The sequence below is a fragment of the Ambystoma mexicanum genome, chromosome 7p, assembly GCF_040938575.1.
Source record: "Ambystoma mexicanum isolate Mex_15411 chromosome 7p, UKY_AmexF1_1, whole genome shotgun sequence".
Lineage (NCBI taxonomy): Eukaryota > Metazoa > Chordata > Amphibia > Caudata > Ambystomatidae > Ambystoma > Ambystoma mexicanum.
In genome coordinates this window covers 228192749-228215168 of record NC_090939.1, presented here as the reverse complement: position 1 = coordinate 228215168, position 22420 = coordinate 228192749, and positions in this window count along the sequence as shown.

Below are 22420 nucleotides of genomic sequence, written 5' to 3'. Positions count from 1 at the left end.
CCATACTTGGTGAAAGAGCGGATGATGTATGGAAGCGGGCAGGCTACCCTAGAGTAACCTTAACCGATACCTCCCATGACGGAGCGCCATTTAATAACTGTAGAGCAGCAGTGTGGAAAGCGCTGCGTACGCTATATCCAGACACTTCTGATATGGGAGCTATAATGACTCGAAAAATGAAAGAGTCTGAAGATCCGTTGATTTATATCCAGAATTTTCAAGACGCGTGGGTGCTCGAAACGCATGAGTCTTGGACGAAATCTATCTCTGTATTCTACCATATATTGTACCAAGGGTTACCAGAGCCGGTGCAAAAACAGCTTAAGAAATTGGTAGGAACAGAAGCTAAACCATGGGCCGAAATACAGTTGACAATTCCACACTATTGTAGATTGCCGCAAGAAAAGAATCGGAAAAAGGAGGCAACTTGTAAGGGAGAGGAGGCGAAGCTGGTGCAAAGGAAACTCTCAAATTATGTTCTCGAGGGAGCCATGCTGACAAGCCCAGCTGAACCAAGCACACAGCAGGCAAATAACCCATCGCAGAATAATCAAGGTAACATGGGATTTTACCCGAGGGGAAGGGGTTTTGGAGGAAGAGGATGGCAGAGTAATCAGGGAGGGTTCTGAGGTAACCAAGGAGGTTTTCAGAATGTTCAAGTGGGCTTCCAGGACGCACAGATGGGCAGTCCAGCTACTCCAGAAGGACAGATAGCCCGACCACCACCAGTGTGTTGGCTGTGTGGAGTGACAGGACACGTGGCGCGCATGTGCAGAAGCCAAGGCATGTGGAAAAATAGCCAAGGAATGGGGGCAGGCACGATGAATCAACCTGCCATCCCGCAACAGGGCAGTGCACAAAATTATAGCATGCAGCAGCAGGCGGCAGGCTTGCAGCAAGGTGCACAGCAAGTGGTTCAACCACCGAACATGGGGAATTCGCCACAGGGACAACCCCAGCAGGCATGGCCACAAATGGCTCAGGGCACTAATCCCGGAGGGGGAATTAACCCTGGAAATGGGTGAAACGCAGAAGTGTACAGTGGACCGAACCTGTATATGAAATAGGTCAGCTCACGGAGAACTCTGATGTGCTCTATCCTATCGGTGACACCAGACCCTAATAGGGAAACTAGGGTCAATGTCACCATAGGGGGGAAAGAATATTCCTTCTTAGTTGACACGGGTGCAACGCGCTCGTGCATACGAGAGGGCAAAGTTTCCTTGTCCGGCGAGGCTATAGACACCCAGAGTTTCACTGGTGCTCATAGTAGAGTTCCCTTTACAGATGCACTCCCAGTCTCAGTGGGAGAGCACTAAATGAATGTACCTCTATCATATTCACATCAGACTCCAGTAAATATTCTGGGTCGGGACCTGATGACTAAATTGAATATGACCATCTTGTTTACAGAGAATGGTATAGTGTGCTCCATCCCAGGAATGCATTATTCAAACGTGTGCAAAATGATCAGAGCATACTCAGGACGCATAGCCATGAGAGCTGTACCGTTGTAACCAGAAGTCTTTGCATGTGGCGTGCGGGTGCTAATGGCGGGATTGCCAGGCCTCGCAGACAAACCTATGAGAACCCCTGATGAGTTTCTATTCAGACCAAGAATACCCATGCACGAAGAGGAGGGACAAGTATTTCCCTTAATGATACAATCTGCCGCAGTGCGAGGGAAAGTGGTATTGGTTGAAGGATATGACGATGAAGGCAGACAATGGTGTGCGATTATCGCCATCGAAGAAGGGTATCGAGTGACTGACGTCACCGATGACGATCTGTTTGAAGAACATCCTGACCTAGAAGAGGCAAGGGTGGAAGTGAGTCTCATATTTTGGGTCAAAATTATCAAACGAGAGGTGCCACAGAGAATGATGTTGGCACTAATACGTCCAGAATACTTTGAGGACGACATGGCCCAAGTGCCTGCCCCAGTATGGACTACAAGGCCCTATGATGTAGGTCTCCTGAAAGGGGCAGGTGAAGTGAAAATCAAGCTGAAACCTGGAGCAATTTTATCGCATGCTCAACAATATTCCATGTCCAGAGAGGCTGATGAAGGGATTGCGAAGACAATTTCCGCCATGATGGAGCAGGGCATCCTAGTGACATCATAATCACCTTGCAATGCAGTGATTTACCCTGTCAAGAAATCAAAGGGTGGGCCTTAAGAGAATTAAATGCTATTGTTGAAGCCGAGTTCCCTCTAGTCCCGAACCCCTCTACATTTCTATGCAATATACCCACTGAGGCAAATTATTTCACAGTGATCGATTTGAAAAATGCGTTTTTCTCGATTCCGTTGCACCATGACTCACAAAACCTGACGTCATTCACTTTCAGACAACTGCGCCTGAAAAGCACAAGGTTGCCACAGGGGTACTGCGAGTCCCCATCTATTTTCTACAGAGTCCTGCAAATGAACATAAGCAATATTCCGGTGGACAGTGTTGTGTTGCAGTATGTGGATGACATTCTGATCTGTAGCACTACTGAAGAGAAATGCAGGCGCGATTCAGTCCAGCTATTGACTATACTGGCTGAGAAGGGATACAAAGTTGACAAGGATAAATTGCAATACTGTCAAAAGGAGGTGTTGTACATAGGGCAACTGATCTCACATGAGGGGAAAAAGGTAACCCCAGAGAGGGCTGAAGCTATCATGAACACGGCCAAGCCACGCACGATAAAACAAATGCAAAGCTTCTTACGCCTGTGCATTTATGTCAGGGCATGGGTCTTTGACTACAGCTCGTATACCAAGCCCTTGCTTCAGGCCCTAAAAAAGGCCCAGGCGACAAGGGAAGATGTCGAATGGACTGAGGCAATGGAAAAAGGGTTTGCGGAACTTAAAGGGGCAATTTGTAAAGCCCCAGTTCTCAGGATTCCTAATTATGCAGAGGAATTCTACCTGTTCTCACACTCCGATGGCAATTTTATGACGGCAGTGCTCACACACCGAACCTCGCTGGGGTACAAGCCCCTAGCATATTACAGCGGGAGTCTGGACCCGGTCATGTAGGGCCACTTCCCATGCGAACAAAACCTAGCTACTGCCGCATTCGCTATCGAAAAGGCGTCATCCATTGTGATGGAGTGCTCCATGAGATTGTATGTTGAGCACTCACTGTTCGCCATACTAGAGAAGCCAAAGGGCACACTGACATCTCAGAGAGCATCCGCCTATGAGGTGATCATCTCTAATCCATCGATCAAAATAGTGCGATGTAAAACCGTAAATCCTGCCACCTTCATAACTGAGCCAGTCACAGAGGGAGAACCTATACGCGACTGTGCGAACTATGAGGAATTCTATGATGAGATCCCCAGGGTAAAGGAAAATGCTCTGGCGAGTGGAGAGATCATCTTCATTGACGGGTCTTCGAGAATAGACCAAGAAGACGGAAAAGGTATACAGGCGTGGCTGTGGTAAAACACCTAGCAAATGGGGAGTTTCGAGTACTCGTTAGTGCTCGAATACCATCTCACTATTCGGCACAGGCTGCAGAACTATCAGTATTGATACTCGCCATTGAGAATCATGCAGACCAGGAAGTAACATTGTACAGTGACTCTGCCTATTTGACGTCCACAGTGCATGCAGGATTAGCGCGCTGAAAAAGGAGGGGCTACCTCCGAGCAGACGGCACACCAGTGCAGCATGCAGCCTTATTGGACAGGCTGATAAAAGCACTACAGCTCCCAGTGGGAATAGCGGTCGTGAAATGTGCCGCTCATACCAAGGGGACGGATTTCGTGTCACGTGGAAACCATGAAGCGGACACGGAAGCCAAGTGCATGGCATCCAAAACTGAAACAATCATGGACATTGAGGTGGCACGTACCCATGAAAGGATGATGGTAGCGAGAGCCACACCAGAAGCCTATAGCAATATGGGGCAGACTCGGCTAATGGAGCTCCAGGTGGAGGCCCCTCAGGAGGAGAAACATGTATGGAAGCGTCAAGGGTGTTCTTTAAACCCCTCTGACGGATTATGGAGGCAAGACAGCACTGGTAAACCAGTAATACCTGTCGCCCTCCTAAAGGTAGCATTAGAACAACTACACTACCCCATCCATATGACAAAAGAAAATCTTGCTGCAACGCTCGCAGAAGACTGGTTCTCACCGAATTTAGCAGAGCATGCTGCATTTTTCGTGGTGAACTGCATTATCTGCCAGCAATTCACAGCTGGTCACAAATTAAGAGTAGTGAGAGGAATCATTCTCAGACCAAATGGACCATTCCAGCACTTGCATAGCGACTACATCGACATGATTCAAGTGTGCAACAGGTACAGGTATTTAATTGTGGTGGTGTGTCCATTCTCTAGATGAATAGAAGTAGGCCCCTGTACACACCCCGAAGCTACCTGTGCTGCCAAGTTCCTGGTAAGGGAAGTGTTCCCTAGATGGGGGGTGTGCGAGGTAATGAGATCAGATAATGGTGCCCACTTTGTAAATTCAGTCTTCGAACAGATTAGTTTGTTGCTTGGTATAAAGCACAAGTTCTCCTCGGCGTATCATCCTGAGGGGAATGGGATATGTGAACGGATCAACGGCTTGCTTAAGGAGAGGATAGCCAAGTTGAAGCTCACATTAAAGAAGGGATGGCTGCTCTCTCTACCATTGGCATTGTATGCACTTCGGGACCAACCAGGCTCCGACCATCATCTCACGCTGCACGAGATAGTTACAGGCAGAAGGATGAGGACCCCTCTTACCCCCAGAGATAGAGCTAGTCATGATGCCCAGCCGACTAGAGAGGTTCTGGGAACAGAGATGCAAAAGTACCTTAACTGTATGACATTACAGCGACGACGAAAAGGGGACGGCGCAGCACGAAACACAGCAGGAAATGCTGAAGCAGACACCGAGCAAGGTGTATATGCACCCCTCGTCTTCCCTGGGGACAGCGTGCTTGTGAAGAACTTCACCAGGAAAAGGTGGGACGAGCCAAGATTTAATGGCCCTTTCATCGTAGAGGACTGCACCCCCTCTGCCGTCAAGTTCCAGGGCAGAAGGGCATGGATCTTCATAAATGACATTAAACCCTATATAGGAGAGAGCCCTACTGCTGCATCCAACTGCAAAGAAACCACAGACAACGGGGAAGAACCCCAGCACGTGCAGACAAGATCCATGGCGAGGAAGAAGGACGCATGAGCAGCAAAACAACGACAAAAGAATCCAGTAAATTGGGGCTTTCAAAACAAGACATTTCTTCGAACCAAGTGAAGGGTGATAAAAGGACAATAATATGAACATTCTGTGCAGTCAAGGTTGCAGAGTAAAAAAGAGATTTGCACATCCAGAGCTGCAGTAACGCTACTCATATGAACATTTAAAGCCACATAAATCATTGAAAAGGCCCTAAAGCTCTGTTAAGCAGAAAATAAGACATGTCTGAGAACCAAAAAACGATATCCTAAAGCAACCAGTACCAAGACTCTGTTCATAGAACTTATGGTATCCCCCAGTAGAAACATCACAGAGGATGTGCTTTCCTGTTTCCAGCTAGTATTAGAGTATCCATCACTTACCAGGAGAGTTACCAGTATTACAGACTTTATTCAAGATCCGGCAAACAAGAAAACAATCTGGCAACTGCTGACTATCATCACGGAAGCCTTCATTGTACTGCCCGAGTACAGTGATAAGGGTACAGATGCTTCCACCACGAGTGATCATTGACAAACTGACATATACCTTGTTTTTCTGCATCATAGAGGAATGCCCAGGACTCGTCTGGAGAACCACAGATACCTTATCCTTTATCAGCGACCCAAGAAACAACGAATTCCTGAACCAAGTGTGGTACAAACTGAACTATGTGGTCGCCTTCCACGCAGCAGGAAAGTGTAAAGACTGTTCACGTCACAAAAAAGGCCTATTATCTAGAGACCAGAAAATCAGAACGAATGTCGTTGTCACCAGAAGACAGCAGATATGCATACCATGCCTTCTTTCAACTCATTGAGAACTTTCCAGAACTAGTGGGTAGACCAAACAATGTTGACGTACCCACATTCCTCAGAGACCCAGTAAAGAGCGCGCAATTAAACAAGCTCCTGCGAGCCATCATAGCGCAACTGAGAAGTAATCATGGTTATCCACTGCTGAGGAGAGCCTTAGAAGGAGGAGATCCACAATAAGACTTTCCGCCGAGGATTACTACATCTTGTCCCCAGGTGATTTTTATTTTTCTCCCATTTTGTATCCTTTTTGTCATCTTTCCGCCGTGGAGCAGATCAAGGAGGAAGACATTGTACTTCAACTTTCCGCCGAGAGACCGAGCAAAAGGAGCGGACACAAGAACTTCACCATTTTATATTGCTTTTTCTTCACTTTTCTCATTTTTTCATATTTTTTCGTATGTTCACTTTTATTTTTATTTTTGTTTGTATTTTTACAACATTTTATTTTTGTGTGATTTTTAGTAGTTGCATCTTTTTTCTTTCGCATTGAACAAGTTCCAGCATGTCATCAGGACTAAAGCAAATTTGAGGCGTGCATTGGGACCTCGCCTATTATCGATATGCATAGATGAATGTGATGTACCAAAGTTGCTAGTCTAACCTTTTTCCATAGTCTAGCACAGGAACTGTACTGAGTACTCGGAGACTACCGTCATCTCCCGCAAGAGGAGGGACACTTGAAAAGCACTCGACACTTTAGTAATAATAACTTTAGAAGCTACGAGATCAGAGCAAGAAAAGAATAAATAATTGACTATGGACTTGGTCACCATTGGGGCCCAGAACAGTAACTTAGTTTTACCTCCAACAGAAGGGCGCTCCCACTTCCCTGGAAGAAAATGCTTCCAGATGTCCTACAAATCTATCATGTGTATATGCTTGGTAATTTTCATTGTCTTTCTGTCATTGACTATTAGAACTGCTTTCTTCATTGGTGCATGAAGCGTCCCAATTTCAGTGCACCCACCAGATAAAGTACATACGAGTCCCACGAAAGCACCTGGGCCATATATAGTTATCCCAGTCCCAAGAAAACCTGATGGCAAAGCTAACGAACCAAATTTGAATGTAATGAGCAGTGACACATATGCATATGAGGCGACGAATGAAGAGAAAAGCTGGAGACAGAGTCAGCACGGAATGAATGATAATGTAGCACTGACCACGGCACGTACCCACACACAGAATGCACACAAACAAGGGCAAATGTCAATGGCTGCAAGGCCTCCAACGAAGGCAGCAGAGAAGACGAGACTGCTTGCTGAACATTCAATTCCAGAGAATATTAGAAGTGACCAAGAAAAGCCAAGTGAAATACCAAAGAATAGCAAAATCCCTCAAAAGAACAGAAGTGGCCATGAAAGAATTCACAGAGAAGGCACAAATGCTAATAGATTATTTGTTCCCCTTCATAGTCAGAGCAAAGAATCTGCACGAGGAACTGAAAGACAGGACTATATAGACTATAACAGCAAGCACATTAGCTCAAACACAAGGAACAAGCACCAGACCTACGACACAGCCACGCGTTGGGGAGCTGGGGAGCCAATGGCGGTCAGAGGAAGTCTATGACAACATACAAAGGGGAAGGAAAGGAAACACAACCCCCTCTCCTACCACAGTGATGCAGTCGAGGCAGCCTGCTCCACCGAGATACCCAAAGAGGAAGAACAGCACAGACGCATTTAGAGACATAGTCATAGCAAACTACCGAAGAACGCTGAGAATCAAGAGAAGCCCATATGAAGATAACAATGAACTTAACGACTACCTGGACAGCACAGCCCATCTCGGAAACAACATATGGTACCAACACATGGAGGAAGTAGGACAAAGGAAGTCAGAAGGAGAATGCTTCGTCTGTGCGCTCCTACCATACAGTATGGGAAAATCTAAGATCTTTGTGGCTGTAGAAATTGATGTCCAGACAGCACACTGTATGTCACACGTAGCAATGTGCAAGACCAGAGGCCAGTTCATAGGCAGTGATGCCTCCCTGAAATGGGCAACTGAAGCAACGGCTCCTGATGAGGATGATTATGTTGAAGACATAAAGACAAGAAACAGCTCACACCAAGAACCATGTGATCAGGTATGAGAACCCTGACATAAAAGGGGCAGGAATTAGATGGGAAGTGAATCAGAAGCTAAATGTCAGAGGAAAAACCCCAGAAGAGGCCTGAAGTTGGAAGAACAGAGGTCAGATGCAGATTTGGGGAACAGTGCTTTCACCAGACGGATGGGAAAAAGGAGTGGTGATCTGCAGAGCCTGGATGGTTGCCAGACATTATGAACCTACCATCAACATAGTGCGGAACGGATGCAAGCCATTATGGCCAAAACTTGCAAAATTACTCACATGGGTCGAAGACAGAGGGGGACCCCAGCAGATAGTACCACTGGAGAACCCAAAACTATGCTTCAGAAACAATGGTACGAGGAAGATGGGAGAGAATCAGAACTGTGTACGAGTCTTCGACGCCCCAGGAATGGTACAAGCAACCGCAGTGATTAGGGATCACTACTGGGTGTGTGGATCCAAGGCATACATAAGACTGCCGAGAAACTGGGGAGGCATATGCACAATAGTGAATGTCCATGTTCCTGCACTAGTGATCCCCAAGAATGACCTGAATTTGGACAGTTTCCCGAAAGCAGATGGTCATCTAAGGAGAAGGAGATCTGCGGAACTAGTATCCAGGATGAAAAGAGAAAATTACTTTTCTGCCAAATCAGAAGAGGCATTTCATGCAATCCCCTACGAACACAGGCTATTCAGCCTCACCTCAACAGTATTCACAACATTGCTTCTGCCCCACATCCAAGTTGGAGTGAATGCTAAATGGTTACAGATAACCAGATGGGAATTATTGCAGACCATCAATACCACTATAAAAGGATTTAACGCGATCAAAGAAGAACTGAGAGCAATCAGACTGATGACCCTCCAAAACAGATATGTGCTTGACATGATCACAGCAATGGATGGAGGTGTTTGTGCATGAATCGGAGAATCATGTTGCACATTTGTACCATCACATGATGAAGAAAACGGAACACTAACAGAGGCCATAAGCATGTTGACAAGCCTGAAAAACCAGATGCTCGATGAAAGTGTTGAAGTGGACAATGACAGCTGGTTTGGAGACCTATTCCCGTGGGTCCCACAATGGATGGCAGATATATTCAAGTGTCTGGGAGCTCTACTCGCAATGGTATTGCTAAGATTCTGTGTAATCAAGATAATCATTACAGAGTGCCAGAAAACTGCGAAGAAAGCCATAGGGACGAAAATAATGGTCAATGTTGAACCAGGTTGGAAGCCCAGAGACCTGACTGATGAAGAAATAAGAGACTTTGTGAAGACCAGCAAATTTGCGCCAGAAGGAACAAAGTTCACATACCCTAAGAAACGAAGAAGGTATGAAGGAAAATGGATCTACTGCAGCCCAAATGGACAATGCCAGCTAATGACCTTGAACAAGGATGAACATGTGAAAACAGCAGGGAGTTTGAAAGGCGTGATAAAAGTATGGACTCCAAAGATGCACATGTACACACCAGCATGTGCCAACCCTGAAGACGATGAACAAAACACTTAAGAATCAAAAGAAATAGAGATGAAAAATGAAGCAGAAGTGGTCGATGAACCGACCAGAGTGGGGAGTGTAAAGGAGGTCCCAGACATGACCTGCACCCCTGCCCCTCCTTTCGAGGTGCCAGGAAGGTACTCGCCAAGGTACGTGATGTATGAAGAGCAAATGAACCAACAGAGAGTTGCACTGGGACTCTGCCCAGTGTACATTAGAAGATCCGTACCTGTTGAAGCGCCCATAACCAGACAACTCTGGGCGGCACGGTACCCTATCAGACAGCCATACCAGCCGATGATATGAAATGAGGAGTACCTACATATAGTCCACAAAGAAACCCCAAAAGCCTTAATGGAGGGCCAATGGAAATGACAATGGCCCGAACCAGCACGCAAGTAAGCAAGTCAGCTATTAAAAATGACACGTTAGAACAAACTGTTATGCAAATCAATGTAACGAACACAGGAAGGAGATGATGCTAAAACTAAGGAAACGTGTTACTAGACATGATGAGAACAACCGACCTGTCAAACGTGTGTAAATAAGGTTGGAACACAAGAAGCTAAGAAAACAATTCTGCTTGCAATGCTTAATAGAATATTAGAAGCGGCCTGCGCCAACTAAGTAACTACCTAAAAAAGCACGCTATACGAATGCGACTCCATTTTGTAAAGCAGAAACAGGCCCAGGCTGCCAGAGGCCTGGCAGGCCAAGTTTCACAACTCAGCCAGAACAGAGAGGAAGAGCAGAATCGAAACTCAATAGAGAGCGGCTCATGCCGGGGAAATCGAGGTCACACAGAGAATGGGAGGAGAGCGTCAACTCGCAAGAATCAAACTTCGTAGCATACCAGCTCATCCGTGAAGGTCAAGATAAGAGAGGCCCAGGCAGGTGGCTGGGCCAAAGCAGAATTAAATACAATAAAAGCTGGAAACTGAAGCAGATCCATGGTGAACAGACACGTGACCAGCCAGGCACGAAGAGGTACCATCGCCTGATGTCATCCAGAACCCGAGGATGCCATAACTTTTCCTGATAAGAGGCTACAGATCCGAGGCCATACCCAGCCAACTAATTGACACATAGCCCTAAGATACTGATTGATGGAAGGGAGGCAGGGTGAAACTTGGGACACTAGGCACCTGGGTTTCCATTCTGCATGCTGCTAATTAAAATGAGGATTTATGTCTAGAGGTGTAACCTGCCCAATCACAATGGACCAAGTTATCTGGAGTCCTATAGATAGTAGAACCAATGAGACGTTGTACTTGAGATGCCGTCCATCACGTGTGATGTAGTGGGATGGGCGTAGACCCCCACCTGATAAGAGTTATCCAATCTGCATGCCCCATTATCATATACAGATATAGCACCTATACTTAAGTTACCTTTCCTAACCAATTATATTGCATGTCGAGTTTTTGTAGAGTTAGACGTCAATGATGATGAATATTGCCTATAAGAGTTGCTATTCAACTGAAGTTCGAGGAAGTCGGAGCGAGACAGGTGATCGCAATGATGCTGAATCCCATTTGTTTCCCTGTTTGATGTTTTTGTCAATAAACAGACTTCCCTTTGCCAAATTACTGAGTCCTCATTTTTGAGTCGTGTCGGAATAAGTGAATCCTGCACCCCCATCCCTCACATGGTGCAGCTATCTTGTCTTACAAGTTCTAGAGGGTGAGCGCTGACCTATGGGCCCGTCAGTAAAATCCTCTCCTCCAGAACACTTGGTAGCGTGAGGATGGTTTCGGCCATCGATTATAGATTATCCATTGATATAGTTATAAGACACCTTTAGACCGAAGGCACGAAGTAACTCTAGGCCTTCGGTAAAATCACAAGTCCTTTCGCCATTCCGGCTGAGTAGATTGAGAAGCTCCCCGTGGACAATGATAGTGTAAAATTTCAAAAATCTGCTTTGGGTCTGAAGGAACCCGTCTTTCCAAGCATAACCCTTCTCATTCCCATGGACAGCGGATCGGATGAAAACCTTAAAAGCAGGAAGAGGAAGGGGCGGTGATCCCAAATTTCCACATAGGAAACGGTGCGATCGGTGAGTGAAGCAATAAAACTCGTTACTTTGGCAAATGTCGTGTAGGCATTAGAGCCAGTAAGGGAAAGGTAAGGGTGGGCAGTGGAGAAAAAATAAAATAGTTAGAAGTAGAAAAGACTGCATATATATAGGAGGTTAATGACTCGAGCATACGAAATAAGAGTGGATACCGGGGGGGACACCCAAGATAAAACGTAAGGATACGGGGGGGGCACCTGAGACAAAACGTAAAGATTACCAGGGGGACACCTGAGACAAAAACGTAAGATTCGCCTTGTTCCTGCGCTTTAAAGAGTGGTCAGAAGGATTGTGAACCCAAAGCCCACAGTGGGGGGACAATCTAGGCTACGGTGACGATTAAAGACGGCATCAAAGGGGTTCGTTCACATCCCATGACGGGGTATTGATTAGAAGGCAGGTTTACGTATGACCAGCTGGTGTCCGTCTAGTCTGTCAAATGTCTGTCATATGTGTCCCGTTTATGTCAAATAATTGTATTGTTAATTGTTTGAAATGCATTTTGGCTTTACGCAATTCTGTAACTAAGAGGGAATCACCATTGAATTGATGAGTTTTGAATAAATTGTTGGTATCAAATTTTGGCGGGAAAAGATTGGATTGGAGCTTGCGTATTTGGTGCTCGCTCATACTATTGAGAGGTCAAAGAAGTACCTAAAAACTGGTGGTGACAAAATTAAGAATGGAGGAAGTTACCCCCTTGCACATTTGTGCAAGCAGCTGCCCAAGCACGCACCAAAGCTGAAAAAATACAGCCAGGAGTGGGTTAAGGGTACCGCCAATAAAATGTTTATGATGTGGCCCCAGAACGTGTCACTCTCTAAGGCTGTTTTACAGCATATGACTACCTTCCTACATGCCACATATACAGGCAAGAAGCTAGAGAAATGTCTTGCTGTTCTGGAATTGTGGAAAATGTTTGAAGAAACGAAGGTGGAAGAACCACCCGCAGACTGGATATTAAATGTATGTACGGAGGGGAGTGAGTCCTCGTTTCTGAGTCGTGTCGGAGTAAGTGAATCCTGCACCCCCATCCCTCACATGGTGCAGCTATCTTGTCTTACAAGTTCTAGAGGGTGAGCGCTGACCTATGGGCCCGTCAGTGAATTCCTCTCCTCCAGAACACTACCCAATAAGGCCGAAACATATCTGGGGTTGCTTGTGGTCTCGTGCAGAAGGGATGTGACCAAACAGTTCAGGCCGAACCAAGTCTGATTTGCATATGTCGCATCAAGACAGGTTTGTGAATGTTAGCATGTACCACACTTAGATGAAACTGTGAATGATAAGTGCAACACCTGAATGGAATCAAGATCACTAGCCTTCCTCACATCTAGATAGAATATTGAAATTAGCTAGCGCCACACTCCGATTGGAATAGTGAATGATAGCAAGCATCACACCTAGACTTAATTGCAAGGACAGCAAGGCCAACTAACCAATCCACTAACAATTTCATCCCTCTGCATACACCTCTCCAACTATAACCAAACACAACCACAAGCCTAAAACGCAGCAATCCGCACAAACCTCACTACATTGCAACAACAAAGCAAACCGCACATAGACTTGCACAACAGCACACAACGACTACCGACCGTAAAACACCCCAAGCTCAGCCAACAGACCCACCGGGCTGAAGTTGCCACCAGCACATCACTGCTCTCTTGCACTTTTCCAGCTTATTCCCACTAACTCACCCCCCCCTCTCCCTCTTTCAGCGCCGCCAGAGTGCCAGGTGACCACTCCGGTGGTGATAGTGCGAGGTACAAATATCCTTTAACATTAACATATGGTCTTTCCCCTTTGGTGATGGCTTGGCAGGCTGAAGAACGACGGTCTGGGCGGTTGCTCAGAGCAATGCCAGAGGTTCAGATCTGTTCAAAACCTTCCAACCTTCACCTTTTTGGTTTTGCAAATATATATTTATGCATACGACTCAAAACTTAGTCTGTAATAAACCTTATTTATTTATTTATTTATTAGGTTAATATACATGTGGCAATAAAGCCTTGTATATACAACCGAAGACAGTTTACAATTCAAAACATAGGTAAAATACACAGCAAAAAAATATAATAAACCAGTTAATACATTTGCACACGGTAGTTAAAACATAATTAAAAAAAGACATACAAGATTCACTCTTTCTTCTTTCAATTGGTGTACATCTCCAAGTTAGAGTGCAGAGTTTGGCTGGTTAAGATGGATGTGTGAATTAACATTGTAGTTTAAGATCATAGGATCTGTAAAATGCCAATATATTTCCAATAAAATATGACAAAATAATAAATTAGGTTAAAATCATTCCCATCCATAAAGATTGACCATAGGTACAACAAATCCGAACAGCCAATTTGATTGTTATACATGTTCATGTACTTGACTCTAAGTGTGTGTAAGCCTTCGCATAATAACAGAACATATTTTAGGCTTTCCACCGTGTCCTTACCGCATAGGCGGCAGCAGCGGTTATCCGTTGGAATACCCATTCTGCTACCCTTAGCCTCCAGTGTGTCGCAGATGTTACATTTTAGCAGTAAGTACTGACGAAGCACTGCACTTTTAGGATATGCCATAATGCAGGATAGGATGTAAACCTTTCTTAAGTAGAGAAACATGTCTTTGCTGTGGTTGATCTGCAGTCATACTAATACACCCTACTTCGTTCTTTCATGCATAAACCCACAGGGAGCTTTCTTACGTTTTGCGTTTGCGGCACTGGTGGCACAGTGCAAAAAAACTGTAAGGGGCCTCACCAAATGTTTTGCCCTGGGCCTCACCACACCCTGTGACAGCCCTGCAAAAGCGTTTCAGGGTTTCTTCTATGCACAGAGGAAACACCATGGCAGGTGATGTTTCTCGGGTGGATGCCAGCAGGGCACTTCAGTGCAATGAGATCCAGATCACACGTTGTGTCAGGCAAGGTAAGGCCTATTTATGAAGGCCGACGAAAAACTGTCATGTCTTGCAAAAGTAAACGTATGCCCTCTCTGACCAGCATTCAAATGTGTGTGGGTATTAGGGGTCATATAGTCATGGAATGTCTGGCTCTACAGACTTGCAGGTTAAGAAGACATATAGAAGTTACTAAATAAATCCTATAATATAAGTAAAGGATGTTTCATGCTTAGACTACACTTGGCACAGCACAGCATAGAAAACGTATCAGCCATAGAGGTAGATGATGATGTGCGGCACAGCACAGCATAGAAAACGTATCAGCCATAGAGGTAGATGATGATGTGCTCAATTATATAGCGCCTTAATCCAAAGTGCTATACAGAGCTCATATTTACATACAATATCACCCAACCGAAATTGGTACTCATTTATCGACCTCGGAAGGATGAAAGGCTTAGTTGGCTTTGCCGGGATTGCCTGCGACCTGCAGATCGCGCTCAGATAGCAGCAGCGAGCGCGCAACCCACTGAGCTATCTTACCAGCATGAGATACTCAATGAATGCTGATTTCTCTTAAATTAAAAAAAAGAGCTCTCTGCTCATTCTTGTTACTAACAAGTTAAAGATTAGCAATGCAGCTATCATGACTTGTCAGGCGCGTGAGGCTGCATTCATTAAGCCCAGGACCATCAATCATCGCTCGGTCAGCGGAAGCTGGTGACGCAATGGCAAAAGAAACCGTCTCACGCTCAAGTTCTTCTTGTCTTTAATGCCTAATCACCCAGACCAATAACGGCAACACAAACAGGCTTTAAACATGAACTTCACATTCTACCTAGTTTTAATAGCGTGTGTAAACTAACATGCAAAGATCACGAAACGAGCGGGGGTTACCAGCGGTATTTGAACACATAATGGCAAGTTAGCTTAGCGCGTTAAAGGCCTGATTATAAAAAATGAGGAGTTTGGCAGTAAATGGGTATTACATTTGCAGATTCCCGTTACTGCCACTCCGTCTCGTGGATTTACTGGCGAGTAACTGCGGTTTCATCTGCCAAGAGGACTGTGCCGCATAGGCTGAGTAGTGTGGGCTCCCCTTCACTCTAATTCTACAACCCTGGTACCCCTGATACAGCAATAATAAAACAGGGTTTTTGTTAGTGGAAAAATTATGGCCTTAGGCTTGTTTATTTTCTACAGAAAATAACACCAAACAATAATCATAACAACCAATAATGACACCAACTCGCTTTTGGGCACTTCGTGTCCAGGAGGTGTAGATGCCCAGCCCTCTCCTTGGCTAGTCTTAGTTACCCGGGGCATCCGTTCCTGGACACGTGCCGCCGCCTACGACTTTCTGCAACCGTGTACCGAAGGAAGTACTCGGCGTTCCTGTTCCTTGTTCTTTCTCCTCGCCTTTTTGCTGGGTGGGTTGGGTGGCAAAACATTTCCTTCTCCCCCTTTTCCAGGCCCTGCGAGCTTTCCCGTAAGAGGTGAGCTCCTTACCTGGTTGTGCTTGTCCTTCTTTTCGTTGGGGTACTTATACCCCTTTGGCCCATTGTTGTACTTGCTGGGGGCAGGACTTCCTCCTGCCCCCCATGTTGTTTTTCCCCACACCTTTCCCCCTGTGTGTTTGGGTTCCCTTGGCAACGTCGCGGGTGGGGGCGCCGCTTGGCTGCCCCTCCCCTTGCCATTCGCGCCGTTTGGTTCCCCCACCCCGCGCCTAACCCCCCAGGCCCTCTATCGTGCCGCACTTTGTGCCGCACGGGGCCTGGGGCATAGGCTGAGTAGTGTGGGCTCCTCTTCGCTCTAATTCTACAACCCTGGTACCCCTGATACAGCAATAATAAAACAGGGTTTTTGTTAGTGGAAAAATTATGGCCGTAGGCTTGTTTATTTTCTACAGAAAATAACCCCAAACAATAATCATGACAACCAATAATGACACCAACTCGCTTTTGGGCACTTCGTGTCCAGGAGGTGTAGATGCCCAGCCCTCTCCTTGGCTAGTCTTAGTTACCCGGGGCATCCGTTCCTGGACACGTGCCGCCACACCTGAGTGGGTGTCGCCTCGGCCGCTCAGGTCCCCCCAAAAAGTGTCCCTACTTGCAACCTCGCTCAGCTAAGGCTCTAAAAATGTTATCTGTAAAAATTCCCATCCCTTTGTTGGATAGATGTATCCCGTCCCGGTGGAACATCTCTGGGTTGCGACAATCCATGCTTTATAAACTGAAGCCCCATACTCCTACAGTACTTTTCTACTGCCTTGTTGAGCTTTTTCCTTGCAATTTCGATTGCATGCCTTCTGTGCGCACCGTACCAGACTCTGCGGGTAACTATCTCAGACATAAAAATTTCGGTTTTCCACCAGCAGTGTGCTATAGCCCTTAGGGACTTGCACATGTTGCGCAACAGTTCGCCCTTATTTGTTTTGACCAGGTCATTTCCGCCCTGGTGGATTACCAGATACTCGGGGGGGGGGGGTCCCTAAACCCGATCAGGTCCGATAATCGATCGTGAATGTCCTCCCAATGCATACCTGGGAGGCCCCACCAGGATGTTATTGTCTTTTTAAAATGCAGGCCCTCTTTGAAGTCTTCGATCCACCTGCCTGCCCGTGTTACAAATGAATGGCTGACTATCCATGCCGACTTGTAGGGGCTCGTATCTGCATTGGGTGGATAGGAGAGAAATCATATCAAGTGTTCTCTTACATATCTTTTGAAGCATTGAGACCTCCACCCCCCGATTTTCTTTACTCCTTTTTCTCCCAAGCCTCCTGCCCATGCCGACGTGGCTGCCCCTATTCTAAAAGAGTGGGTCCCAAACTCTGCTGCATCCCACCCTGCTTCGGCTATAGTTTTCTTTAGCACTGCTTGGAACTGGTATCTGCTGAGCGCCCTGCCGTCCCTGTGTATTAGTAGCTGTCCCCCGACTTCCGGCCGTACCTCAATAAATTCCTGGGGTGATGCACCTGGGGCAATGCTCCCTATCCTTAATGCAATTCAGCTCTATTGTTCTACCTTTCCCCATCTGGTCTCTTTTCGATTTCCTCAGTACTATTGACATGCCTTTGGATCCTATGCTGATGTCGCCTCTTGCTAGCCCGTCCCCTGCAACTGTGTTGCGCGCTACCAGTTCCCCAATCCTAAAAGCCCCATAATACGCTAGTGCAAATGCCGCCCTGAACAGCCTTGTCTCATAATTGTCGCTACACGTACCATGCAACAAATGTAACAGTTTTACCATTTTACCAAAATTAAGGGGTCTCCTGCTATCTGGCTTCTTTCCCTCCAATTTTCCCCAGCCCTTCTTTGCATATTTTATCCGTGGGCTAACTGTTGGGTCTGTCACCCCGGCCACCTTAGAGGTATATGCGACTGTGGCCAAATGTGCTGCCGCCCAGCTTTTTCTTTTCCCTTGTGCAAATGCTTTTTCCAGGAAGTCACACATTTTGGAGATTGTAATCTCCCCCACTTCTTGCAAACCAGTTTCCTTTAACACATTATTTACATGTTTCTTGTATTGCTTACCAGTTTTGTATGTTATGGCGTTCCTGGCCAATCTTTCTATCACTTGACCTTGCACCTCCTCTTCTTAGTCAACCTTGTAGCTGACCGTTTTTTCTCCATTGCTTTTAATGGGACCCATGCCTTCTGTGGCGTGGGCGTTTTTATCCTGTTTGCATCCGGCCGCAGCTCTCGGAACTTGTCCCACTGGAAACGAGACAAGGCGTCAGCGACCACATTTGCTTCACCGGCAATATGCCTTGCCTTTAAGACCACATTATTATTCAGACAATCCAATGTTATTGCCCTCATTAATTCCAATACCAGTGGGCATGATGCGCTTCCATTGTTTATTACATGCACTACTGCCATGTTGTCTGACCAAACATTTAGCTCTTTGCTATTTAGCTCTGCCTCCCATGCACCCAGTGCTACCCAAATAGGAAACAGCTCCAGTAATGTAATATTACTCGTCCAAGCTGCATCCTGCCATGCCTTTGGCCACTTTTATGCGCACCAGTCGGTCCCCAATATTACGCCAAAACCAAATCCCCCGGCTGCATCTGTAAATAGCACCCTCTTGCTCTCTTCATTTAATGGTGAGCGCCAGATCACTGCTCCGTTGAATGATTTAAGGAATACACCCCAAACTTCCAAATCTTTCTTGATTCCCCCGCCAATTCTGACTCTGTGGTGCCCCTCTTTTGCCCCTCTTGTTCTCTGTTCAATCCTTCTTTGGAATATCCTGCCTTGTGGTATAACCCTACCAGCAAAGTTTAGTTTACCTGCCAGTGATTGCAATTCCTTAACCGTGGCCTTATTTTTCTCTTTTAGGCTTTTGATTGTTCTCAACAGGTCTGTCACTTTTTCCTCCGGGATCCTGCACACTCCCTTTCGTGAGTCTATTTCTATCCCTAGAAATTGGATTCTCTGTGTTGGGCCCATTGTTTTTTCTTCCGCCAGCGAAAAGCCCCAATCTTCTGTTAATGCCATGAATTTATTCAAGGTAGCCCTACATAATTTGGAACCCTGTGGCCGCACGAATAAAAAATCGTCCAGGTAGTGAACTACTTGTGCCTCCTCCATCTCCTTTGTGAGTGCCCATTGTAAGAATTAACTCACTTTTTCAAAATATGCGCAGGAGATGGCGCAACCCATTGGTAGGCATTTATCGACAAAATATTCGCCCTCCCAGTGCATGCATAGCCACCTCTGTGATTCCCTATTGACTGTGAGTAAGCGAAACGCTGACTTTATATCAGCCTTCGCCATCCATGCCCCTTTCCCTGCCTTCCTGACCACCTGTACTGCTTCCTGAAAATCTGCATAAGTCACTGACACTGCATCTTGTGGTATGCCATCGTTCACTGATTCACCTGGAGGGTATGATAAGTGGTGAATCAGCCTGAAATCGCCTGCCTCCTTCTTTGGGACCAGCCCCAATGGTGAGCATATGTATTCGCCAAATGGGGGGGATCTGTATGGGCCCCCTATCCTTCCCAGTTCTACTTCTTTCTTGATTTTCTGGCCCACTAACACTCTGTTCACTAAAGCGGATTTCAGGTTTTTTGGGGTATTCTGGGACCCATGCCCATTAAATGGTATATTGAAGCCCTCCTGGAAGCATCTCCTGATCGTCTCTGCGACTTCTTTGTCTGGGAAAACCTGTAGCCACTTCTCCATTCTTTCAACCCTAACTGGCATGGCCCCTTTCTCATCGTTTTTCTTAACTCTGTTTTTCCAGTACCCTGTGTGCGCTGGATGCTGTTCTGATACATTTTGCTGTACTATGTTCGCCCCTACAATTTTCGCATCTGTGGCTGAATTTGCATTTCTTGCCCCAGCTACATGGTACCCCATTCTCAAAGTTTCTACATTGCGCTGCCTCTGTCCTAGTTGGCCCATTGTTACTTCTATCACCCGCTTGTGCTGTTGGCAATATACTGTTCTGCCAACTTCTCTGTGAGCTGTATTGCCTGCTCCGAAAACTCTGATCCCTTGTTCTGTCATAATTGCTCTCATATCTTCTGGTATAATCGTTTCTAAAATCGTTTTGGCAATATTGCCTCCTTTGATAACCTCCCATACTACTCTGTTCCCTGGCGTCCCATTTTTCTTTTAGCACATTAAATATGTACAGGTTGAAATTCTCCTCATCCCAACCTATGTCTGGGAAGCAATCCATTTCCTTTCTAAATTCGTGGTCATATTCTTTCCATGCATCTCCCCCAAACGCTTTGTAAACCTTCAACACCCTCTGCTGGTATGTTACCAGTGACAACCCCTCTTCTGGGTATTTTTGCAGTATGATAGTGGACATAATTTGGAAAGCCGCTGTCCAATTATCAAAATTCCTAGGTACTGGTGCCCTTTTCAGTAAACCCTTCTCATCCTCCTTTATATCTTCTAATACTACATTCTGACCTCTCTTTTGTACATCTAGCAAAGAAAAGATATCTATAAATTCTTTCCTCCATATTTTTTCCTTCACTTTTTCGATAATGTACCATGCCTGGGCCTTCATAGAACGCCCCTGGGCGTCCTTCCCGACCGTGACCCTGCCATATTTTGTCATTACTGTGGCTGGTTCTTGTACTGCTATGCTTGTAAGCCCGGCCGGCGCCACCGGTATGCTGGTGTTCGCTCCCTGAGGAGTAGCTCCTGGCGGAACCCCTTATCCCTCCCCCTGTGGGATGGGTACCCCGCTGTCTGCTGGACTTGGCCCACCAGCCCCCTGACCGTCACCTGCCCCCTCTGCCCTGGCCTTTTTCTGCTTATCTTTGCGTATTACCCCCTTCCATCTCACCCAAGCCTTCAAGTGCTCCCTTTCCTCATCCTCACTACTCTCCTCCTCATCGGATGTTACTGCCGTTTGCTCGGCCCTGTGCTTTTTGTGTCTCTTTTCTTTTTCCTCCTGAGTTCTGGGCGACTTACCCTGAACCGTGATGCATTCTTTCAACATTTTAACAATTTTTTCCCCAATGTTATTATCAATTTTTTCTTTACCTTTTTTGTTGGTTTTCTTTTGCCGCTTCTTAGGCTCCTCCGGCTGCTCCTGTGGCCCCCCTGCCACCTCTTTCGCCCTCTTCTGGCCTTGCGGTATTGCTACCTCCTCTTTGCTGCCGCTGGACTCCTCCAGTAGCAAAGGCGATATTACCCTTGCCTTCTCCTCCTTCAGCATCAGCTCTAGCACCCACTGTGCTCCATATTCTTTTTCTGCTTTTTTAGCCCATGCACTAAATTCTTGCACTCTTCTTGCCCTTTCTTCAGTCATTGTTTCCAAAATTCGTTTTTTTTCTCAACTCAGGCGTGCTGAGATCTTCTTCACTATATGGTTACTATTCAAGATGCTGTCTGTGTCCCTGGGCTGCTGTTAAATATGCTACTTGCCCTGTAACTCTGGCCCCCAGCATATCTAACCAGTTAGTTGCCGTTCCTTTAGCTGCCCGGGCGTCTGTATTTTTACCAAAAATTCCCAGCACGTCCGCTCCATTGTAGGCACCACTCATTAATCGTGCCCGTCTCTTTAATAACCCAGTGCTCCTTCCAATTCTGTATGCCCCGTATGAGCCACGCCCCTTCCTTGCCGCTCCTTCGTTTAGTATCCTGGCTTTCGCAGGCTTCGTAAGGCGCCTGTATCTGCGTCCCCTTCGCCTCCGACGCAGCTCGTACTTGCTGCCTTGACTCGCACCTCTATGGCTGCCACCGCCGGCTTCTTCTACAGCTGGCGTTCCCTCGCGGCCGACCTACAGCTGCTCACGTGGCTCCGTCCAACGCTCGCAGCCCTCCGGCTCCTGCCCGTGGCTCCTGGCAATCTCCACACGGCTCCGGCGACGCTCAGCTGTCCGCTTCTGGCAATCTTCTCCATGCGGCTCCGGTGACTCTCCGCTGTCCGCTCCTGGCAATCTTCTCCACACGGCTCTGGCGACGCTCAGCTGTTTGCTCAAGGCCCCAACGGAAAATGGTGAGTCCTTTTCAGTTGGCGCTTCCTGCTTCTAGACGTTCGCTTAAACTGGTCAGCTGTAGTGCAACTGCAGTGGGGGAGAACCAAAAGACACGAAAAGCCTGCAGAGGCAAAACGTTTCCTTCTCCCCCTTTTCCAGGCCCTGGGAGCTTACCCATAAGAGGTGAGCTCCTTACCTGGTTGTGCTTGTCCTTCTTTTCGTTGGGGTACTTATACCCCTTTGGCCCATTGTTGTGCTTGCTGGGGGCAGGACTTCCTCCTGCCCCCCTGTTGTTTTTCCCCACACCTTTCCCCCTGTGTGTTTGGGTTCCCTTGGCAACGCCGCGGGTGGGGGCGCCGCTTGGCTGCCCCTCCCCTTGCGATTCGCGCCGTTTGGTTCCCCCATCCCG